This window comes from Hylobates moloch, unplaced genomic scaffold (assembly GCF_009828535.3).
Source record: "Hylobates moloch isolate HMO894 unplaced genomic scaffold, HMol_V3 SCAFFOLD_5, whole genome shotgun sequence".
NCBI lineage: Eukaryota > Metazoa > Chordata > Mammalia > Primates > Hylobatidae > Hylobates > Hylobates moloch.
Window position 1 is genome coordinate 74,092,573 of NW_026652280.1, and position 23,539 is coordinate 74,116,111.

The following is a 23,539-nucleotide window of genomic DNA, read 5'->3' on the forward strand; positions in this document are numbered from 1 at the left end:
ATTTTCAGACCTATAAACTAGAGACAGGATTTTTTTTCACATTCTCAGCATACGATGGAGGAAGAGAGGAGTAGATAACCAAAAATAGTCACTCCTGTTCACAAGAAAAGGCTAAGGTGCTTTCTTTAGTGCAATTTCCGTAAAAACTTTGTAATATTTCTGTGTTTTTCTATTGGCATTTACAACATTATACAAGAGCCATACTCACAAATATCTTTGCAACTGACTTTTCTTGGGTTTGAGCTGAGAGTCTGTGTGTGTGCAGTGGGGTAATTCCCACTGGAGTCTGAGAATTATTTTTGTTTAACTGGTAGGGTTTATGAGACACACTTTAAAATCTTTCTGATGTCTTCTCAAATAATCTTCCACTGACAATTTTGAGATGACATTTTTGAAAAGATCAACAAAATTGATAGACCACTAGCAAGACTAATAAAGAAGAAAAGAGAGAAGAATCAAATAGATGCAATAAAAAATGATAAAGAGGATATCATTACTGATCCCACAGAAATGCAAACTACCATCAGAGAATACTATAAACACCTCTATGCAAATAAACTAGAAAATCTAGAAGAAATGAATAAATTTCTCATCGCATACATCCTCCTATGACTAAACCAGGAAGAAGTTGAATCTCTGAATAGACCAATAACAGGCTCTGAAATTGAGGTAATAATCAATCGCTTACCAACCAAAAAAAGTCCAGGACCAGATGGATTCACATCCAAATTCTACCAGAGGTACAAAGAGGAGTTGGTACCAATCCTTCTGAAACTATTCCAATTGATAGAAAAAGAGGGAATCCTCCCTAACACATTTTATGAGGCCAGCATCATCCTGATACCAAAGTCTGACAGAGACACAACAAAAAAAGAGAATTTTAGACCAATATCTTTGAGGAACATCGATGCAAAAATCCTCAGTAAAATATTGGCAAACCAAATCCAGCAGCACATCAAAAAGCTTATCCACCATGACATTTATTATAACATTTAAAGCATGTGGCATTGGCTTTAATATCAGAAGCTAAGTGGCATTACTTACATTGAGAGTCTTTAGATCTTTGGTTGGTCTGGAAAGGGAAACCAGTTTTATTTTTGAAAACAGCAATTTTGGGCTCTTTTGTTTTTCTTTTACATTCGCCCAATTGGGCTACTCCTTTTCTTTATCTTTTATCATCTTCACCTTTTTACAGTTCTAATTTGTTCTTATGCAGTTGTATCAACAGAAGAATTTACTGCATTGTATTTTTCCTACAAATAACACAATTCTCAGACAGAGCATTAAATAACTTCAGTTTAATTCTCCCATTCAAGTGAGAAGGGGTTCATTGTCTTTTCCTAGCATTAGCTGACTTCATTTCACATATGAGAGAAACAAGAGTTTTATTCTCTGAAGTCAAGATAAAGTCATGTGTAAAGAATAATACTGTCAACTCTAGGTGTTATCACTCATCTCTGTTCTCCTTTCCCATCTGACATAATTTTTCCTTTTAGCTATTATGTATATAAACCCAATTCATCTTTTGATTAAGCCATTATTATACAGATTGTAAGGGGTATAATATGTCCACATGATGTACTTCTTCCTCTTCTTTTTTTTTTTTTTGAGACGGAGTCTTGTTCTAATGCCCAGGCTGCAGTGCTGTGGAATGATCTTGGCTCAAGAAACCTCTGCCTCCTGAGTCCAAGAGACTTTCCTGCCTCAGCCTCCCAGGTAGCTGGGATTACAGGCATGCACAACCTCACTTGGCTAATTTTTGTATTTTTAGTATAGACAGAGTTTCGCCATGTTGGTCACACTGGTATCAGACTTCTGATTTCAGATGATCCACCCACCTCGACCTCCCAAATTTCTGGGATTACAGGCACGAGCCACCATGCCCGGCCTGTGTGATATACTTCTTAGCTCATTTATGCCCACTGGCCTTGAGAAAATTTGTGCTTTGATTCAATGAGATTTGGGAAATCAAATTGGTAGATGATGTATTCTTTCAGTAGTCTGATAGTGTTTTCATTTGTGGCTCAGGTCATGGGCTAAGTTAATTTCAAAGTGTACTTAAAAGTTTAATCAAGATAAATCCATTTGACATCATTAGGATGTATGGCTATTGATCTTTTGTAATAACCCTACAAGCTCTGTCGCAGTTCTTGGCCCTAGAAAGTACTCTTTAAGGCTATTTAAAGCAGCATTTCTGCTATTATAGCATCTTGGTCTTTATCATATTAGTGGTTTGGTTGATTTTGTGGCATATTTCATTTTTCTTCCCATCGTTGTACATCATTCATCTCATATATCCAAGTGGCCACATGAAAATCCTGAGACAAAGGCTTTCTATTCCTTTTTTAAAACGAGTGAAAATCTAAGTTCTTTGGAGGCCCTATAGCACTCACTTTAATCTTCCCTTAGTATCCTAATAAGGCTTCCAGAATAGCATTCTCTGTTGCTGGATTTCTTGGTCATCCATTGATCAGAGGCTTATCTGCCTGATCAAATGGTGAGGTTACAACCCAGAATTCAGAAAGTATTCAGACATTTCTCTGAAAGGAAGAACCAAATGCTCATGCAATGGAAGGTTATGCTGCTCTTACATGTGGTCATTTCTCAAAGGACTTAATTTTACCTTAGTGGACCAAGGTTCTACTATTCAGGGGGAGAATTCCAGCAGATTTTCATATAGATCATACCGTTCAATTTGAGAGTCTCTATTAGGAAATTAAATATCTTGCTTATCTTTAGCCAGAAAGGAACAATTGCATTTATACCAGTAATGAGCAGGAGTGGAAACCTCTGCCAGAGGTTCTATTTGTTCTGAAAGTTATGCTTATAAATATGACATAATTCTCAGAGCCACCTCCTTGAACATTTCTACATATACTATTTTCATTTTATTTTATTTTGTTTTTTATTTATTTACTTTATTTTATTTTTTTTGAGATGGAGTCTCGCTCTGTCACCCAGGCTGGAGTGCAGTGGCGTAATCTCGGCTCACTGCAAGCGCCGCCTCCCGGGTTCACGCCATTCTCCTGCCTCAGCCACTCCGAGAAGCTGGGACTACAGGCGCCCGCCACCACGCCCGGCTAATTTTTTTTTTTATTTTTAGTAGAGACGGGGTTTCACCGTGGTCTCGATCTCCTGACCTCGTGATCCGCCCGCCTCGGCCTCCCAAAGTGCTAGGATTACAAGCATGAGCCACCGCACCCAGCCTATTTTCATTTTATTAAGAAACTTCATCATGCCATGCTATCTTTCTGTAACTGGCCCTCTAACATCACCCATGACATCAAGGGCACTCAGGATGAATTAATTTGTGTCTCTGTGAAAGTCCAACCACTTCTCACAAGTTGTTTTACAAATGGGCTTCCTCTGGCCACTCTATTAAGAATATTGAATCTCAAACACCAGTGTTCATATCTTCATATAGTATACTATATCTTCATATAGTAAACAATTCTAAAAACAACTTGGCATTAAGGTTATCGGATTCCAATGGCACTGTGTGAGTAATTATCCATTATAAATGTCCTAGAACTATTGTCATTTCTTTTCTGATACTAGGATGTGAACCAGACAGTGGTGTATTTGGTAAGGTTTGTAAAATGTCTTTGATGGTCATGGACGATGTTGTTCCAAGGAACTTGCCTGATGAGTCCACACTGCGTATTTTGGCCTGCCTGATCAATCACAGTAGACTAGTATTATTTATTGTCACTCCCATACTGCTCCAAGCTTCTTCTGAGGAATGAAATATGAAGTTATCAATAAATTAATCAAATCTAAATGAATTAATTTATTTCAATTATGTTTATTTCAAAATTTTATTTCATAAAATTATGGTAGTGTGCTAAGCATACATCCTTGGGGAAAATAGTAAACATATTTTGCCTCTTTTCCTACATAAAACTGAACTATTCATGATATTCCTTTGATTGTGAAAATTCATCTGGAAGCATAAAGATATGGAAATTGCAGTTAAATTTTGAAAGAAAAATGAGACATTCTGGATAAGACAGATTATAAGGTTATAACAATTAAAAAATGCCACATGTTTCACATATATACATAGGTATATAAACAATAGGACTTATATATTCCTTCACTATCCTATACATATTTAAATTTAGATTGTTTCAGTTAAGATGTTTTTGTTACAAATGACAGAAAACTCAATTCAAACTATTTTGAAATATAAGGATATTTATTAGTTGGCTAACGTAAGTGTAAACTTCAATGTTATGACAAGCTTCAGGGTAAGTTGACAAAATTGATTAATTATTTAATGGAAGAGCCCATTTCTTTGTTCATTGTATCCTGTGAATCACCTGTTGGATTAAATCTGGCTCTCCTATCATGAGAAGTTTTGCTATCTGTAGCCATTTAGAGAAGGATATTTTCACAACTGTAGCAGTGGTAATTACCTGATTATGATGTGAAATGGAGATGTTATAACACAGTGTTGGCAGGGAATATTTTTGTCTTCCAGGTGACTTACATGGGCACATCTTGTCAAACTCTTGTCCTCTTGTGATAATAAATGAGAATATACAAGAGTCTGGTTCTGAATGAGTATAGTGTACAGGGATGAGACATTTTGGGCATGAAGGTCTAAGCTCCACCTTTAAGAAAGTCATGTGATCAGTAGTGGTGCTAGTGGAAGGTGAAGTGGGAGAAATAGAATTGACAATGAAGGAATAAGATGGTAAATAGCAGTGGCAACTCTGTCATCAGCCATGGTGGCAAGTGACATAGTTTGTCCCTTAAACTTTCTCTTCTAATTTTCCCCCAGGAAGAGAATCCTAAAGAAGCTGTTCCTATGTGTATATGAAGAAAAGGATTCAAACGACATAAGAACTAGGCTGCGATACATCTGAGAATGTACTTTTTTGCCGTCCCTTTAGGAAAAAAGGTTATGTTTTTCCAGCTGCTGGGCCTGCTATTAGTGGATAACCTTCAGATATTAGCCACTTCAATATCTGTAGAAGCTGCAGAAAGTCACCTCACCAAAGGTCTCATGCCCTTTCCCAGAGAAGTTCCTTTTTGCATCTAGATGAGTATTTAGGTGTCACTGGAGTGCAAGTGGGAAATATGGCCTTGTCCTAGAAGGGAATATTTCATTTGATTAACAAGTTGCAGAATCTAAGTAATATGCACTGGTGAGAATTGGAGGAATGTGTGCTAATGGATCTTGTGGATATTGGAACGAAGAAAGTCAAAATGGATTGCTGCATGGGGAAATGATTATTAGCATTGGGAGAATTTCTCAGAATATATGTGACACGGGTATATGATGATTAAAATTTACTGAGCACATACTGTGTGTCAAACATATAGAAGAGAGCATTTCAAGTTCTCAGGTTAGGGTTGTCTAGCTGGCCTCACAACTCACCCTTTAGGAAGCCATTTCAATGCCCTATTTGCTTAGCTTCCAGGTGATGAGAAATATGATTATACCAGTAAATTCTATTGTGGTGAGTGATATGTTTTACTTTGTTTACTAGATATGTTTCTTCTGGATAAAGAATGAATAAGAAACCATAGCAAAGGAAAATGGATTCTACCCCATGAATAATAAATAAGGTGAGTCCTAGGACAAATATATAATCAGAATGTAAGATGACAAAATGCTGTCTTCTCCAGACTGTGGAGTTGCAATGAAGTAAGCTGTCACAGAGTTGTTGGCTGGTTTCCCATGCTATCTGTATTGTGTTAAGGACTCAGTGATGGGCGTTGCTGATGGCATTTTGCACCTTGAGCACTGACAGTAGCCACAGCAGACATGGTGAAAGGCAGATGATGTTGTGCATTGAGGCTTTGTAGAGCATTCATCTTTACAACAATGACTTCAAAGGTAACTAGGAAAAAGGCTGACTGACATCCAAAGTGCAGTTCATGTTTATGAGATTCCTGGAAGCTTCCCCTGCAGTAGATTTTTTTGTTAGGCGTTTATGTTGGAAACTAACATTGTAGTATTTGGTATTTATTTTGAGAGATTCATCCACATACTGTTCTTCCAGCTACTTTGTCATCATTTTTACATTTTTAAATTTCCAATTTCCTCAATAGCTTATCCAACCTTTTAGCCAGCGTCCATTTTCAGTATAGATCCATAAGTATGTTTGTCATTCCTTCCACATACAGTGGAAAACCAGACTGACAGCTCAAAATACTGCCCTCTGGAAGGCTTTTCCTTCACTCCAGTGCTTCCAGACCACCTTCCAGGGATAGTGCGGCATTTGCCTACTTTTGTCTCTTTTTGCCGTTCCATGCAGATTGGTTACTTCTTTTGTTGTTGTCATCTTTCAAACATAGTTTATTTTTTATTTTCTCTAGCTTTATTGAGGTATATTTCACAAAAGTTGTATAACATATATTTAAGATGTACAATGTGATGTTTTGGTAAATGTATACATTGTGAAATGATTACCACAAGCAACATGTTCATCAACTCACATAATTAACTTTTGTGTGTGGTGAGAATATTAAAGATGTATTTTCTCAGCAAACATGAAGTATCCAATATGGTACTACCAAGTATAGCCTCTATGCTGTAACTTAGCTCTCCAGAACTTACTCATTCTGCATAACTGAAACTTTGTACTCTTTGACCAGCATCTCCTAATTTCTCCATCTCTGCATTCCCTGGCCATTACCATTCTACTCTCTGCTCTTATTAGTTTGACTTTTTTTTTTTTAAGATTCCACATATAATTGAGATCATGTGGTCTTTACTTTCGGTGTGGAGAAAAGGGAACCCTTTTACATGTTGGTGGGAATGTAAATTGATACAGCCATTATAGAAGACACTACGGAGGATAAAACTACCATATGATCCAGCAATCCCACTACTTGGTATGTATCAAAAGAAAATGAAGTTAGTATCTTGAAGAGATACCTGCACTTCCATATATACTTCAGCATTATTCATAATCACCAAGATATGGAAACAACTTAGGTGTCCATCAACAGATGAATAAATAAAGACAATGTGACATCTCTCTCTCTTTCTCTGCTTTCTCTATCTCTCTCAATCCATCCATCCATCCATTATCTATCATCTATCTCTCTACCATCTTGAGCTATCTATCATCTCTCTAATCTATGCACACACACACATACACATACATAAAATATGGTATTATTAACTACAGACCTCATCCTGTAACTTACGTCACCAGTATTTATTCATCCAACATAAATGAAAATTTGTACCTTTTGCCCTTTGTGTTTGTCTATATAATGCAATAATATTTCATAATAGAATATTATTCAAACCTTCAAAAGAATATTATATTATTTTTGAAAACATGAATGAAGGACTTAATAAGTTCTTTGTTTTATTTTGTTTTTAATTGACAAACAGTAATTGTATGTATTTGTGGGGTACACTGTGATGTTTTTATATCAAGTGCGATAACATGGATGTACCTAGAGGACATTATGCTAAGTGAAATGATTTCCTGAATAGATATTTAGTACCCCGTTTTCCAGTCTTTACTATTTTCTAGCAAATGCAAGTAATATTTTTAGCTGAGCCTTAGAAGCTCTGATATGTTGTGCTTTCATTATTAGGCTCAAAATATTTTCTACTTTCTGTGATTTATTTTTACTAATGGATTTTTTAGAAGTGGTTTAATTTTGAGACATTTCCTTTGTCTTCTGGCTTTCACTGCTTCTTTTAAGAAATAATCTGTCAGTCATATTATTTTCTTTTTCTTCCTTTCTTTCTTTCTTTCTTCCTTCCTTTCTTCCTTTCTTTCTTTCTTTCTTTCTTTCTTTCTTTCTTTCTTTCTTTCTTTCTTTCTTTCTTTCTTTCTTCTTTCTTTTTTCTTTCTTTCTTTCTTTCCTTTTTTTTTGAGACAGGGTCTTGCTCTGTTGCCCAGGCTGGAATGTAGTGGTGGCATCTCTGCTCACTGCAAACTCCGCCTCCAAGTTCAAGCAATTCTCATGCATCAGCCTCCCATGTGGCTGGGATTACAGGCACCAGCCACCACACTCACCGAATTTTTGTACTTTTAGTAGAGACACGATTTCTCCATGTTGGCCACACTGGTCTCAAACTCCTGGCCTCAAGTGACCCACCTGCCTTGGCCTCCCAATATGCTGGGATTACAGGCCTGAAACACTGCACCTGGCTTTATTATTATTTTCTTGAATGCAGTATGTTCTTAGAAGTTTTGTCTGTATTTTGCTTTTATTCTGCTGTCCCTTTTCTGTTTATCCTTTTTAAAGAAATTATTCTTTTTAAAATTCATTTTTCATGAAACTTTTAACACCTTATAAATTCATAGCTTAATATCATCCAGTAGTTTTAGAGAATTTTCAACTATATCTCTTCAAATAATTTGCCTACCTGATTTTTTTTTTCTTTTTCTGGAATTGCAATTAAATTAAAAGTATGTCAGAGTTTTGTGCTGTGTCCTTTATATCCCTTGTATACTATTTTCTTCATTTGCTTTTTTATTTCTCTCTGCTTTGGTCTATGTATTTTCTTCTAACATTTCTTGTAATTTACTAATTCTCTAATTTTTCATCTAATTTGGCATAAAATCCAATCATTGAGTTTTTAATTTGTTATTATATATTTTAGTTTTTCAATTCATTTGGTTTTTATTATGTATCTTGTGTTTTAATATTTGTACATACCAAGCTTAGTTAAAATGCTTATTTTTCATTACTCAGATCATCTATGTTTGTTTTTGTTGCACTTCTCCTCAATCAAGCCATGTCTTCTACACTCTGATACTTTGTTTGAATGCCTGATTTTGCATATGAACTGTTAAGGAGGCAATTAAATTTTTCTCTTTAAGAGGGCATTTCCTATATTTTTACTGAAGGGTTAGGATTGGAGTAGTAAAATAATCCCAGATAGTCTTAATTCAATCAAGAAGTTAGATGATACAAGCTGGACCTCAGTTTCTTTGAGGACTGCACCATTGTCTGTGCATTCCTACTCCAAGAGTATATCCCCTTGTGGTCTCAAATGAAAGCCTTGTTTATAAAGGACTCTTTTCCTTGTTACACCTTCAATTTCACATGTTGTCACTTAGGATAAAGCATCTACCGAAAGTCTCACACTTTTCAGACTATCATTTATGGCTTTTAGAATTATTTCGTAGTTTTAGAGAAAAGGGACTCCAGATGCAAGGTTGTGCCCTCTAGCTTTTTTCTTCTTTTTTGAGACAGGGTCTCGCTATTTTGACCAAGCTGGACTCAAACTCCTGGGCCCAAGGGATTCTCCCACATCAGTCTTAAAAATATCTGGGACTACATAACATGCTGATTGGCTTGGCTTTGTCTCCACCCAAATCTCATCTTGATTTTTAATCCCCATAATCTCTATGTGTCATAGGAGGGACCAGGTGAGAGGTAATTGAATCATGGGGGCAGATTGCCCCATGCTGTTCTCATGATCATGAGCGAGTTCTCATGAGACCTGATGGTTTTATAGGTGTCTGGCATTTCCCCTCATGGCACTCATTCTCTCTCCTGCCACCCTTTGAAGAGGTATGATTGTAAGTTTTCTGAGGCCTCCCTAGTCATGTGGAACTGTGAGTCAGTTAAACCCCTTTTCTTTATAAATAACCCAGTCTCAAGTATTTTTTATAGCAATGTGAGAATGGACTAATGCATATGCATTTCTCCTTTTAAAAATAGGTATATATTGTATCTATATTTAACTTTCTAATTTGGAGATACATGTGGATTGCAGAGAATTACTATGGACTTTGGCAATCTCTATGTTAGTTGATATTTTCGATGTATTTTTATGATTGGAGGTAATAAATTCAGATACTAATCTGTTGTAGGAATCATCTGATCTAACAAATATGTTTGTGTGATTTAGAGAGTGGAAAGCATTAGCAGTTATTTGAATTCAGCCAGAAGGGGCATAGAGAATGATGGCTTATTTTTATATTAGTTCTCCATCTTGGAGTCAAAATTTAATCCACAATATCTTTGATCATATCTGATAGTTCTTCAGAATTAAGGATATGTTTGTGCATCTGTTACCACTTACCAATAAGAGAGCACAGTGCTTATAGACATGCTCTTAAAATTTTTGAAGTGATACCAATTACATTTGGGTGGATGAATTTAATCCATTTATTAGGTAAGTTGAAAATGACCAACTTTTAGTGGAGCCTGTTAAGTGATAAAGACCTTAACTGGTTCAGATAAGTATTTATGGGACTCTTTACCTAAGGCTCTTATGGCACAGAAGATCCAATATTTAACTAAACATATGATGAGATGAAGGTGATAAATGAAGCTGATGGTAAGCTAAGCAATGAAAATAACAATGGAAACACTTAAGCACTGCTACCTTGTTGGCAAAAAATAAATAAATAAAATAAAAATAAATTCTTTATTGTAGAAGCAGTTACTGAATTGTTAGTGGAATAAAATTCAAGGATTGAATTAATGAACTACACATCATTATGGTTATATCTGATATAGAATCGGCCTTGATCAAAAGCCTGTATTCTAACCTAAAACTGCAAATCTATGATTACCTATTTTTCCAAGAATCAGAATGCCAACTTCTGTTGTTAGTCTCTGTGCCTCTGAGCCTCAGCTCTTCTTGGGTTGGACTTCCTAATAGGAAGGGTAAGTCCCTCCTTGCTGAGAATATGCTTAGGGAAGAGAACTTAGGGCTGGTTTTCCCCTTCATTCTGGCTAAAATATTACTTGCCTTTACCTCAGCATTTCTAATGTGAAACTCATAATTTATTGTCCAATTTACTTTCAAATTTTTCTTTTCACATTATAGGCTTTTCACATTACTTAGCGTTTAGCTGCTGTTCCTTGGTAAGACCCAAGTGTTTTTCCTCTAGGGATTTTCTAAGGGGGAAAAAAGTGTTCAGAAAAATTACTTCATTTGTATTTATTCCAACTATTCACATTAACTAATCTATAATGACCTACTGAATCTTTTATTTAAAATAGTGATGATGTAAAAGTCATAGGTTGTGTCTACACATAAACAGGATAATTATGTTCCTGATAGAATAACCCAAGAGATATCTGAAGAGTTAAATTTCTGCCTAAGTTAGAGTATGTGTTCAGTTGGTATCGAGTCCTCTGATTGTGATGTTTTATGTCATATCCTCTATTTCTTGTAAAAATTTGTTAAAGTTCTCAATTAACTGGGATGTGGTGGCGGAGATACAGGAACATGTTTTTAATTCGGAAAGAAGTGGTCCTAGGGATGTGCTGTTTGAATGATATTTGAATGACTGAAGACTGAAGAATTTGGCTTCTGCCAGTAAGAAAGCTCTGTTTTTGTTTTTCCATGAAGTTAAATTTCAGCATTTTCCTTTTTAGGTACAAAGCTTAATAGCTGGGCACGTGAATGTTATCATACATTTTCAATCACAGTAAAGTACTTCTGGTTGTTTTGCCATAATTGAGGAAACTTTTACGTAATTAATTTTAGTGTTGGTGTCTTTTTGTTTACTTGTGTCACCAAATAAGGGTCTTGTTTAGGTTAATTTCCACTAATTATCTCAATTTTTATACAGTCATGAAAAGATAATGTTTTGTTTTTCTATGAAGAAATTTTCCAGCAGGTAAGAATACTTATTACCTTTCTACATTATGTTTAAGCATCTTTACATTTTGGTCATCTGCTTTTGACAGTGCCATACTTCTGTAATGACTGAGATAATGTGAAGCCTGTGTGAGACTGTGGAAACTGTAGCCAGTAGATGCTATTTCTATATCCATGGATCAGCCATTTATACCCATGTGTTTTATGATCACACATACATGCATACATGCCTGAGGTATCTACATTAACATTTGGTGAAAGAAGTATTGGTTTTCTGGACCACAATGTGAGTGTTTGAAACCACTGACAAGAGATATTAATTGAAAATTCATGTGATATGTTGAAATGTAGCTAATGCCTTAAACACCGTGTGATTTTGCTGAAGGGATTCTAATTGGGAAAGTAAAGCTAGCAAACATAAACAATTCTCAAAATATGCAATGCATATTTGGTTTTAATATTTAGCCTAATTTGTTTTCCTTTTCTATTTGCCAAACAAGAAGAAAGACATGTTCCATATTACATGTATAATAAACCAATTTATTTTTAATCATAGTATTTGTTTATGGGATGTTATATTTTATATCATTTATTAATAAAGATGTACAATCATTTTCAGATATATTTGATTAGGAAGTTTAAAATTGCAGATCATGTCAAGTGTGCTAGAGTGTGAAAGAACCGATGTCTGTTATGTTCTGGAAGCATAATATGGGTTTTTACTTATGAATCTAAAAATTATCCTGGCAATCATTCTAGTAGGTATATATGCTCGGGAAAGTATCCAGTCTACTGTAATTTCAATAGATTCATAAAACTTTGACTGTCAAGTATAATATTATAGAGATTTTTATGTTTTTATGCCATTTTATCATTTGAAAATGTCATGTCCTTAGGAAATTATGTTAAATCATTTTTTTCTAGAAAAATGTTGATTTGGGGTGGAGAGTTCTGTAGATGTCTATTAGGTCCACTTTGTGCAGAGCTGAGTTCAATTCCTCGATATCCTTGTTAACTTTCTGTCTCGTTGATCTGTCTAATGTTGACAGTGGGGTGTTAAAATCTCCCATTATTATTGTGTGGGAGTTTAAGTCCCTTTGTAGGTCACTCAGGACTTGCTTTATGAATCTGGGTGCTCCTGTGTTGAGTGCATATATATTTAGGATAGTTAGCTTTTCTTGTTGAATTGATCCCTTTACCATTATGTAATGGCCTTTGTAGGGACATGGATGAAACTGGAAAACATCATTCTCAGTAAACTATCGCAAGGACAAAAAACCAAACACCGCATGTTCTCACTCGTAGGTGGGAATTGAACAATGAGAACTCATGGACACAGGAAGGGGAACATCACACTCCAGGGACTGTTGTGTGGTGGGGGGAGGGGGGAGGGACAGCATTAGGAGATACACCTAATGCTAAATGACGAGTTAATGGGTGCAGGAAATCAACATGGCACATGGATACATATGTAACTAACCTGCACATTGTGCACATGTACCCTAAAACCTAAAGTATAATAATAAAAAAAAGAAAAATGTTAACTTAGCAGTTTACATTGAAAGCCTAGTAATGCTATCTTTCAGTTTCTAAAATATTATATTTTCAATTAATTAAATTATAGAAGATAGTTTACATACCCTATTTTATACAAGTAAACATTTAAATTGACAAAAGAATTATCCTGTTGAAATCTAGTTTTGATGAAGAAAGAGGGAAAAGGCACTAAACCTTGTAGCAAGTAAGGTGTGAATAAATAACATAATTGGCTATAGACTACATTATTCCCTTGCTTTCTTCAGCAGGTGCGTCTCTATCAGTCTATAGCTTCATCAGTGACAGAACTCTGGAATCAGCTGGAAGTGTTAATGTGAATGTGACATGTGGAATGTTCATCACAGCTGGCTTCTAGAGACAGCTCAAACTCTCTCAGCACACATGTCCTCTTCCACTGCCAGATTTAAGTAAATGAAATCATCCTGTCTACATCTGAGATTTAGTAATTTTGCCATTTTCCTCAGCAGTGAGTAATCAGAAGGTTTGGGTTTGTATCTGTACTTGTCTCATTGTTCTCTGTAATTTAAGTTTGTCCTTAACTGTCAGATCTAGAGACTTTGAAGAACAATGTGTTCCTTTTTCCTTTGAATTTTGTTTTTTTTTTTTTTAACGATGATCCTGTCTGTGTTTATTATGCCTACCCCAAAAAGCTTCCTGAGTCACCCTGGTAACCCACAGGAGTTTGCACTTCCAGTATTTCCTCAATAAATGGGATCTTTCTGGAGAAGATTTTAAAAGAATTCTAGCCTCACTTAATTATCTCATTAATCTTCTTATAGCTTGTGAATACTCATTTATTAACTACAATTTCTCTGTTTTCTGATTTTAGCCTTCTTTTCCTTTCCTGAGCTCTCCCCAATGGTGGGTCCAACTTTTTCACTATAATTCTGCTTGCTTCTCATCAGGATACATTCCATCACAGGTAAAATTACTGCTCATATAATTAAATCATTATTTTCTAAGGCATACAATTTTATTGTGTGCCCCCAAAAGGCTTTCCTGAATTATAAGTCTCTTATTATTTTTTTCCTGGACTATTTCTATAAATCTTTTAAAGTTGACAAAGATCTGCATGATTTGTTTTGATTCTATGTTCACAGTGAAGCATTCAAGAACACTAATAGTAGCTATCATTTTTTGAGCCCCTCCCAGGTGCCAGCCAGTGTTCTAGACACTTTACTTAGTTTTAATAAAACAACTCTAAGAGGTAAGGACTATTGGGATCTCCTTTCTAAGAATGATGAAAGTAAGGGAGAGAGGGCTTCACTAAATGGCCCAAAATCTCATAAAAAATAGTGAAGCTGAAGTTGTAGCTGAAGCAGTGTGGCTTCAGTATCCACATTATTCAACATGTGCTACACTTTCTCTCTAAAGATGTCCTGGATCTTAAGTAGGTGCATACTCAGTGAGAAACTTATAGTCATTATTTACTCACTGTAATCATGAAATCTCACTGACTACCATTTTTCATGTAAGAATCATGAGCTTGGACATTCTTATTTAATTATAAATTTATAAAAAATGAAAAAATTTCAACAGAATACCATAAAGGAGAGGTATGCTAATAGTTTTGTAGATGGTTGACTAGAAAGGATTCTGAATTTCTCAAATTTAATCCCAGTGTTTTTCAGGGAGCAAACTGAGACAGACTTGTAAATGCTTTCAGAAAATGACTCAAATCCAAGCCTTCTTACACTGAACATGGAATTTCTCTTAGAGTATGCTTGTTTTTGGAATCTGGTAACTAAGATTCTATTTTTGAGTACTCTTGAAATCTAAATAGTGTTGTAAATAAACCATGTCCCACTGCTCTGTACCCCTTTCTACAGTGTCTATTTTCTCCTGTCTCACTAACTAGCTTCTCCCAAGAGCTCAGAAAAAAATACTCATGGCATATTTGGTAGTTGGTGATGTCATGAGTTAGTTCACTTTAGTTCAAGTTAATTGCTGAAAACCAGAATATTGTATGTAAGCGTTATAAAAATTGGAATATAGGCAAGGATAGAACAGAGAGAATCACAGTTCCTTATAAGTTGGACAATGAGTCAGATTAAGTAATTGCTACAGGGAATGATGTAATAAATAATATCATAGCATTTATACATTCAGAGTCCTGTCTTTTGGCATTTAATGCAAGACTAATGAAGACTGAATATCCTTTGAGGCAAGAATGCATGAAGTCTGACAGTAGAGGGCGAGAGTACTGAGTGAGGTAGTTCAGAAGATGTTATTCTTGGTGGTATACAGTTCATATTATAAAGATACCAGAAATACAAACATAAAAGACTAAATCTACACTGATTTATTTATTTAGAGTTTATTACCACTAGCAGAGAGTAATTTTCTTGAGACCAAGTACCCGTTGGCTATTCATCACAGCTGATTCTGTGCCCAGAAAAATGTTTTAAATAAGAAGTTACGAAATTATGAGTGGCTGTTGGGACTTCAACTCTTCCTCTGTATAGAATACTCACTAAAACATAGAGGCAGAAGCCTTTACCTGTAGCTGAAACTAAAATCTTTGAGGATAAATCGAATTGTTAAAGGAAGATGTGCTGTTTGGATGAGAGACTTACTAAATGTTTATTGTGTGTAAATCACTATGCAGGATACAACAATGAAGATGTGCTCTGTGATACAATGGATGTAATCTTATTCCTGTTCACTACTTCATTAAAGGTCATGTTTTCCTGAGCTCTCACCTCTGATGCAAGCCTGAAAGAAGAAAAATGAGACAGAATAAAAATATTACAGAATTTGCCCTCCTGGGCTTTTCTCAGGATCCTGATGTGCAAAATGCATTATTTGTCATGTTTTTACTCACATATATTGTGTCAATGGTGGGGAACCTGCTCATTGTGGTGACTATTATTGCCAGCCCTTCCTTGGGCTCCCCAATGTATTTCTTCCTTGCCTGCCTGTCACTTGTAGATGCTGTGTATTCCACCACCATTTCTCCTGTATTGATTATAGACTTACTCTGTGATAAAAAGACTATCTCCTTTCAAGCTTGCATGGGCCAGCTATTTATAGACCACTTGTTTGGTGGTACTGACATCTTCCTTCTGGCGGGCATGGCCTATGATCGCTATGTGGCCATCTGTAAGCCACTGCACTATTTGACCATCATGAATCGTCAAGTTTGTATTCTTCTCTTGGTGTTGGCGGTGACTGGAGGATTTTTACACTCTTTATTTCAAATTGTTTTTGTGTACCCAACGTCATTGTGGCCCGTTCTGTGGCCCCAATGTCATTGACCACTTTTTCTGTGACATGTACCCATTATTGGAACTGACATGCACTGACACCTACTTTATAGGCCTCACTGTGGTTTTCAATGGTGGAGCAATTTGCATGGTCATCTTCACCCTTCTAATAATCTCCTATGGGGTCATCCTAAATTCCCTTAAAACTTACAGTCAGGAAGGGAGGTGCAAAGCCCTGTCTACCTGCAGCTCTCATATCATTGTGGTTTTCCTGTTTTATATTCCCTGTATTTTCATATATGTGAGACCTGTTTCAAACTTTCCTATTGATAAATTCGTGACTGTGTTTTATACAGTTATTGCACCCATGTTGAACCCTTTTATATACACGTTGAGAAATTCAGAAATGAGAAATGCTATAGAAAAAGTCTTGTGTAAAAGTTAACTATTGTTAGACAAAGAATGTCCATCCTCCTGTAGATAAGGAGGTACGTAGACAAGGTCTTCCAAGAACTTTCTAACAGGAAGGGTAAGGCCCTCCTTACTGGGAACATTTTTAGTGAGGAGAACCTGGGGCTGGTTCTCCTTAATTCTGGAGGAAATATTACTTGCCTTACCAAAATATTTCGTAATGTGAAACTCAAAATTTCTTATTCAATTTACCTTAAGATTATTCTTTTTATATTACAGGCATTTCACATTACTTGTCATTTAGCTATTCTTCCTAGCAAGAATCAAGTCTTCTACCTCTAGTGATTTTGTAAGAAAAAAGTATACAGAGAGGTTACTTCATTTGAATTTGTTCCAAATATCTTAATTAACTAATCTATAATGACCTTATTGTCTCTTTCTAAAATATTGTTGATGTAAAATTCATAGACTGTGTCTACACATATCAATGGAAGAATTATTTTTCTGATAGAATAACCCAGGAGATATCAAAAAAGTTAAATTTCTGCCCAAGGTAGAGTATGTCTTCAGTTGGTATCCAGTCCTCTAGCTGTAATATTCTCTTGAAATGTCTACCATTGCTTGTAAAAATGAGTGAAAGGTCTCAATTTCCTGGGATGAGATTGGGGAGATATAGATACATGCTTTTACTTAGGAAAGAAGTGGTCTTAGGGATATGCTAGTTGAACAACTGAAAGACTAAAGAGTTCTTCTCTCTGTGCAAAAGCTCTGTCATTGGATCTTCCATGAAGTTAAATCTCAGTATTGTTCTTGTTAGGTAAAAAGCTTAATAGCCAGGTACATGAATGTTATAAATCCTTAATCACAGTGAAGTACTTATGGTTGCTTCACCATAATTGAGGAAATATTCAAGTAACAAAGTTTAGTGTTGATACTTGTGTCACATAATGAGGGTATTGCCCAGGTTAATTTTCACTAATCAGGACAACTTTTACATAGCCAAGCAAAGACAGTCTTTTTGTTTTTCTATGAAGAAATTTTCCAGCAGGTGAGAATATTCAATCACCTTTCACAGTAAATATTGTCACTATGTTAAAGCATTATTATAGTTTTGTCATCTGCTTTGGATAGTGCCATACTCCTCTAAAGACTGAGATAATGAGAAGACTGTGTGGAACTATGGAAACTATAGACACTAGGAACTAATTCTATATCCATGGATTAAGCATGTATATTCCTGTGTTTTATGAGGACACATAGAGGAATGAGGTATCTATGGCAACCCTCAGTGAAAGAAGCATTGCTTTTCTGGACCAAGATGTTAGTATTTGAAACCATTGATGAGAGACATTTATTAAAAATTTCTGTGATATGTTGAAATGTAGTGAATATCTTAAAAACCAATGATTTTATTGGACAAATTCTAATTGGAAAAATTAAGCACATAGAAATTTATCAGTATATAAAATGTATATTTAGTTTTAATATACAATCTAATTTGTTTTCTTATTCCATTTGCCAAATAAAAAGAAAAACATGTTCCATATTACATGTATAATAAATACACCAATAGATGTATAATCTTAGTTTATGGGATATTATTTTTATATGATATATTAATAAAGGTGTATAATTACTTTCATTTATATTTGATTAGAGAATAAAATTCCAGATCATGTCAAGTGTGCTAGAGTGTAAAGTAACCAATACCTATTATGTTCTGGAAGCATAATATAGGATTTTACTTATAAATCTAAAAATTATTTCAGGAAACATACTAATAGATATGTACCTGGTCAGAAAAGTACCTAGTCTACTGTCATTTAAATAGATTTATAAAACTGTGACTGTGAAATATTATAGTTTTTATTATTACAAAATTTTGTGTTTTGAAAATGGCATGTTCTCAGGAAAGTATGTTAAAACTGTGTTAAATCAATTTTTTCTACAAAAATGTTAACATAGCAGTTTACATTGAAAGCCTAGTAATGCTATGTTTCAGCATTTGAAGTATCACGTTTTTAATTGTTTAAGCTATAAAGGATAATTTTCATACCCTATTTTTACAAGGAAACATTTAAATTTCCAAGTAGAATTTTCCTGTTGAATCTAGTTTTATTGATGAAAGGGGGAAAAGGCACTAAACCTTGCAGAAAGTAAGGTGTGAAAAATAACAGAATTGGCTATAGACTAATCAAGGTGCTGGTTGAGACTACAGTCTCATATGCAGGCTTGGCTGAGGAAGGATCCATTTCCAAGCTGGCTGTTGGCAGCATTCAGTTTCTCAATAGAAATGAAAAATCTTTCGAGAGTGTAATTCTACTTATATCCCACAGCACTATAAAATTGTTTTATATAGTTCACTGCTACATGTTATAAACTCCAGAATATATTACTAATCTCACCTTAAACCATTAATTTTATAAATCAAGAGAATTATTATTTTGTGTATATTATTTCGATCTTCATTATTTTGATAACTTGATATTCAAGTAATATTGCTCTCTCTGTGCTGAAGAAATTTATCTTTTTGTATTTTTTGTAATGTAGGTTTACTGACTATGAGTTTTCTCACCACTCAAATATTTATCTTATTACTGAATTGCACAGAGGCATGTTGAGACTACATTAATTTCTCCCTTCTAATTCCCAAAATAGATGAAAGCTTGAAAGAGTGAGTAGAAATATTAGCAGCTTACCAGTGCAGAGGGGTGAAAAAAAGTTTGGGGTTCAATTTCTGCATGATTAGAGTCACTTATTAAATACTTCAGCTTTCCACTGAAACTTAAGCCGATTTATGTCTCAGCATTAATGACTACATCCCAAAATTAAGAAATGTACTATCACATTTTTAGACATTCCTTGTAGTAGTTAATTCTTGCATTGCTATAAAAAATTATTAATACTTGAAACTGGGTAATTTGTAAAGAAAAGTGGTTTTGTTAGTTCATTGTTCCACAGGCTGTACAGGAAGAAGGATTCTGGCATCTGTTTGACTTCCGGGGAGGCCGCAGTAGATTTACAATCATGGTGGAAGGCAAAGTGGGAGCAGGTACATCTTAGTAGACAGCAGCAGGAGAAAAAGGGAAAGTAACACATAATTATAAATCACAAGACCTCATGAGAACTCACTGTCATGTTGACAGCACCAAGGGGGGATGGCATTAAAACATGAGAAACTTCCTCCATAATCTAATCACCTCCAACATTGGGTATTACATTTCAATGTAAGATTTGGGTGGGGACAGAGATCAAAACCATATCATTCTGTTCCTGGCCCCTCTAAAATCTCATGTTATTCTCAACTTTCAAAATACAATCATGCTTTCCCAACAGTCCCCCAAAGTGTTAACCAATTCCAGCATTAACTGAAAAGTCCACAGTCCAGTCTTGTCTGAGACAAGGTTAGTCCCTTCCACCTGAGCATGTAAAATCAAAAGCAAGCTAGTTACTTCAAAGATACAAAGAAGGTGTAGGAATTGGGTAAATACTTTCATTCCAAGATGAAGAAATCATCCAAAGAAAGGGGTTACAGGCCTCATTCAAGTCTGTAATCTAGCAGGGCAGTCACTAAATCTTCAAGTTCCAAAGCAATTACCTTTGACTCCATGCCTCACATCCAGGGCATACTGGTGCAATGAGTAGGCTTCCAAAGCCTTGGGTAGATCCACTCATGTGACTTTACAGGGTTCAGCCAACACAGTTGCTCTTAATGTCTTTTGTTGCTCTTGAGGGGGCCTGCGGCTTTTCTAGGTGCAGGGTGCAAGGTGGTGGTGGAGCTGCCATTTTGGGTTCTGGAGGATGGTAGTCCTCTTCTCAGAGCTCCACTAGGCAGTGCCCCAGTGGGTACTCTGTGTGTGGGCTCCAACCCCACATTTGCCCCCCGCACTGCCTTAGTACAGATCCTCTCTGATGCTCCACCCCATAGCAGGCTTCTGTCTGAACTTCTAGGCTTTTTGATACATCCTCTGAATCCTTGGTGGAGGCTCCCAAGCCTCATCTCTTTGAATTTGTGCACCTGCAGGCTTAACACCACTTGGAAGCCTTCAAAGCTCACAGCTTTTATCCTCTGAAACACCTGCCTGAGCTGTACCTTGGCCCCTTTTAGCTATGGCTGGATCTGAAGTGGCTGGGATGCACACAGCAGTGTTCCAAGGCTGCTCAGGGAAACAAGGCACTGGAACATTCCCAGAAATCCATTTGCTTCTCCTAGGTCTCCAGGCCTGTGATGTGAGGGGCTGCTGAAAAGGTCTCTGAAATGCTTTTGAGGGCTTTTTCCCATTGTCTTTCTTGTTAGCACATGGCTCCTGTTATGCAAATTTCTGCAGCCTGCTTGAATTTCTCCCCAGAAAATGGGCTTTTCTTTTCTACCACATGGCCAGGTGGCAAATATTTCAACCTTTTACACTCTGATTTCCATTTAAATATAAGTTCCTTTTTCAGATCACTTCTTTGCTCATTCATATGAGCTTAGGTTATTGGAAGCAGCCCGGCTAAGTCTTTTATGCTTTGCTGCTTAGAAATTTCTTCTGCCAGATACTCTAAATCATCACTCTCAAGTTCAAAGTTTGACAGATTCCTAGAAAAGGGGCACAATGCAGCCAGACTTTGCTGAGTTTGGCAAAAGTGACCTTTGTTTTATCCAGTTCCCATTTAGTTTTTTATTTCCTTCTGAGACCTCCTCAGTCTAGAGTTTACTGTCCATTTCACTATCAGCATTTTGGTCACAGCCATTCAAAAAGTCTGTAGGAAGTTCCAAACTCTCTCATCTTCCTGTCTTCTTCTGAGCCCTCTAAACTCTTCCAGCCTCTGCCTGTTACCCAATTCCAAAGCTCTTCCACATTTTCAGGTATCTTCATAGAAATTCCCCATGCTTTGGTACTAATTTTTCGTATTAGTCCATTCTTGCATTGCTATAAAGAAATATCAGACAGACTCTGTAATTTACTTAAAAAAGAGGTTTAATCAACTCATTTTTCTACAGGCTGTAACTGAAAGAATGATGTTGGCATCTCCTCAGCTTCTGGGGAGGCCTCAGTAAATTTACAATCACAGTGGAAGGCAAAGTGGGATCTGGCACACCTTACATGGCAGGAGCAGGATCAAGAAGGGGAATTTCCACATATTTTTAAACAACCAGATCCTATGAGAACAGACTATTGTGATGACAGTACCAAAAAGGGATGGTGTTAAATCATGAGAAGCTTCCTCGATAATCCAGTGACCTCCTACATGGCCCTACCTCCAGAATTGGGGGTTACATTTCAACACGAGATTTGGGTCAGTTAGGACACAGATTCAAACCATATCTTTTTTTAAAATCATTTGGATTACTCCATTTCCTTCCTTGTCTTTTATCATCTTCATTTATTCACATTTATGATTTTTGTTTATTCAATTGTTTCAACAGAGCCACTTATTGCATTGTGCATTTTTTCCAAATAATATAATTCTGAAGCAGAACATGAAATAACTTCAGTTCTCTCATTCATGTGAAAAGGAGTCTAGTATTTTTTCCTGACACTAACTGACTTCATGTCATATATGAGAGAAAGAATTAATAGTTTTATTCTCAAGAGTCAAGATAATCTCATGGGAAAATAATAATCATGTCCTTTCTAGGAATTATTTTTGATCTGTGTGCTCCTTTCCCATCGGCTATGATTTTTTTCAATAACGTATTACTCTTTTAAACTCAACTTTAGCTTTTATTAAACCAATATTATGTGAGTTGTAAGGGATATAATATGTCCATGTGATGTACTTTTTAGCCCAGTTATGTCCATGGGCCATGAGGAAATCTCTGCCTTAGATCAATGAGATGTAATTGGGTAGGCAAATTGGTATTATGTAGTGTTTCTGTAGCTTGACAGTGTTGTCACTTGTGGCTTGGGTCATACGCTAAGTGAATTCCAAAATGGAATTTATTTAATGTATTAATGTATTTAAGGATACATCTCTTTGAAGCCACTAGGATCTATGCCTAATGGTCCTATGAAATAGCCAACAAACTGTGTTATAATATTTGACCCTAGCTAACACTCCTCAAAGTGTCACAGAACTTTATTCTTCACCACATTTTGGTTGGCTTAGTGGGGTATGTCATTATTCTGCTCATCATTATATGTCATTCATGCAGTGGGATTCTCTTTCTTTTTTGAGTCAAAACCTGGGTTCTTTGGTGGATCCTATGCCCACTTTAAACTTCCCTCAGAATACTTGTATGACCTTCCATAATAGCATTCTCTCTTGCTGAATTTCTTGGATATCCATTCATCAGAAGCATTTCTGCCTATCCAAATGGTGAGGGTACTACACAGGAATCTGAAAATATACAGACATGGCATGGATAATCAAATGCTACGTGCAGTGAAGGATATACTGCTAATACATATATTCCTTCAGGGGAATTAATTTTGCCTACTTCGACCAAGGCTTTACAATTCAGAGGGAGAATTTCAATAGATTTCTGTAATAATCATACCCTTCAATTAGAGAAATTTAGTATTTTGTTATTCTCTGGTAGGAAATGTATAATTGCATTCATATCACTGATCAACAGGAATGGAAACCTCTGTGAGAGGTTCCTTTTGTTCTGAAAGTTAGGCTTATGAATATCATATACTTCCCGGAGCCACCTCTTAAAATATGCTTGTGTCAATTCTATTTCAATTTTATTAAGATATTTGGTTATGCTATGCCATTAATGACATTAAAATGTGTCTTTCTGAAAGCCCAATAACTTATCAGTAGTTGGCATTCCAATGGGCTTTCTCTGGACATGCTATCAGGAATTTGAATCCCAAATTCCAGT

At 35.8% G+C, this 23,539-nt stretch overlaps 1 pseudogene; it reads left to right on the forward strand.

Moving 5' to 3' along the window:
• The first annotated feature begins 15,837 nt into the window (after window positions 1-15,837).
• Window positions 15,838-16,794, forward strand: LOC116468129 (olfactory receptor 4A8-like; annotated as a pseudogene).
• Window positions 16,795-23,539: the final 6,745 nt, after the last annotated feature.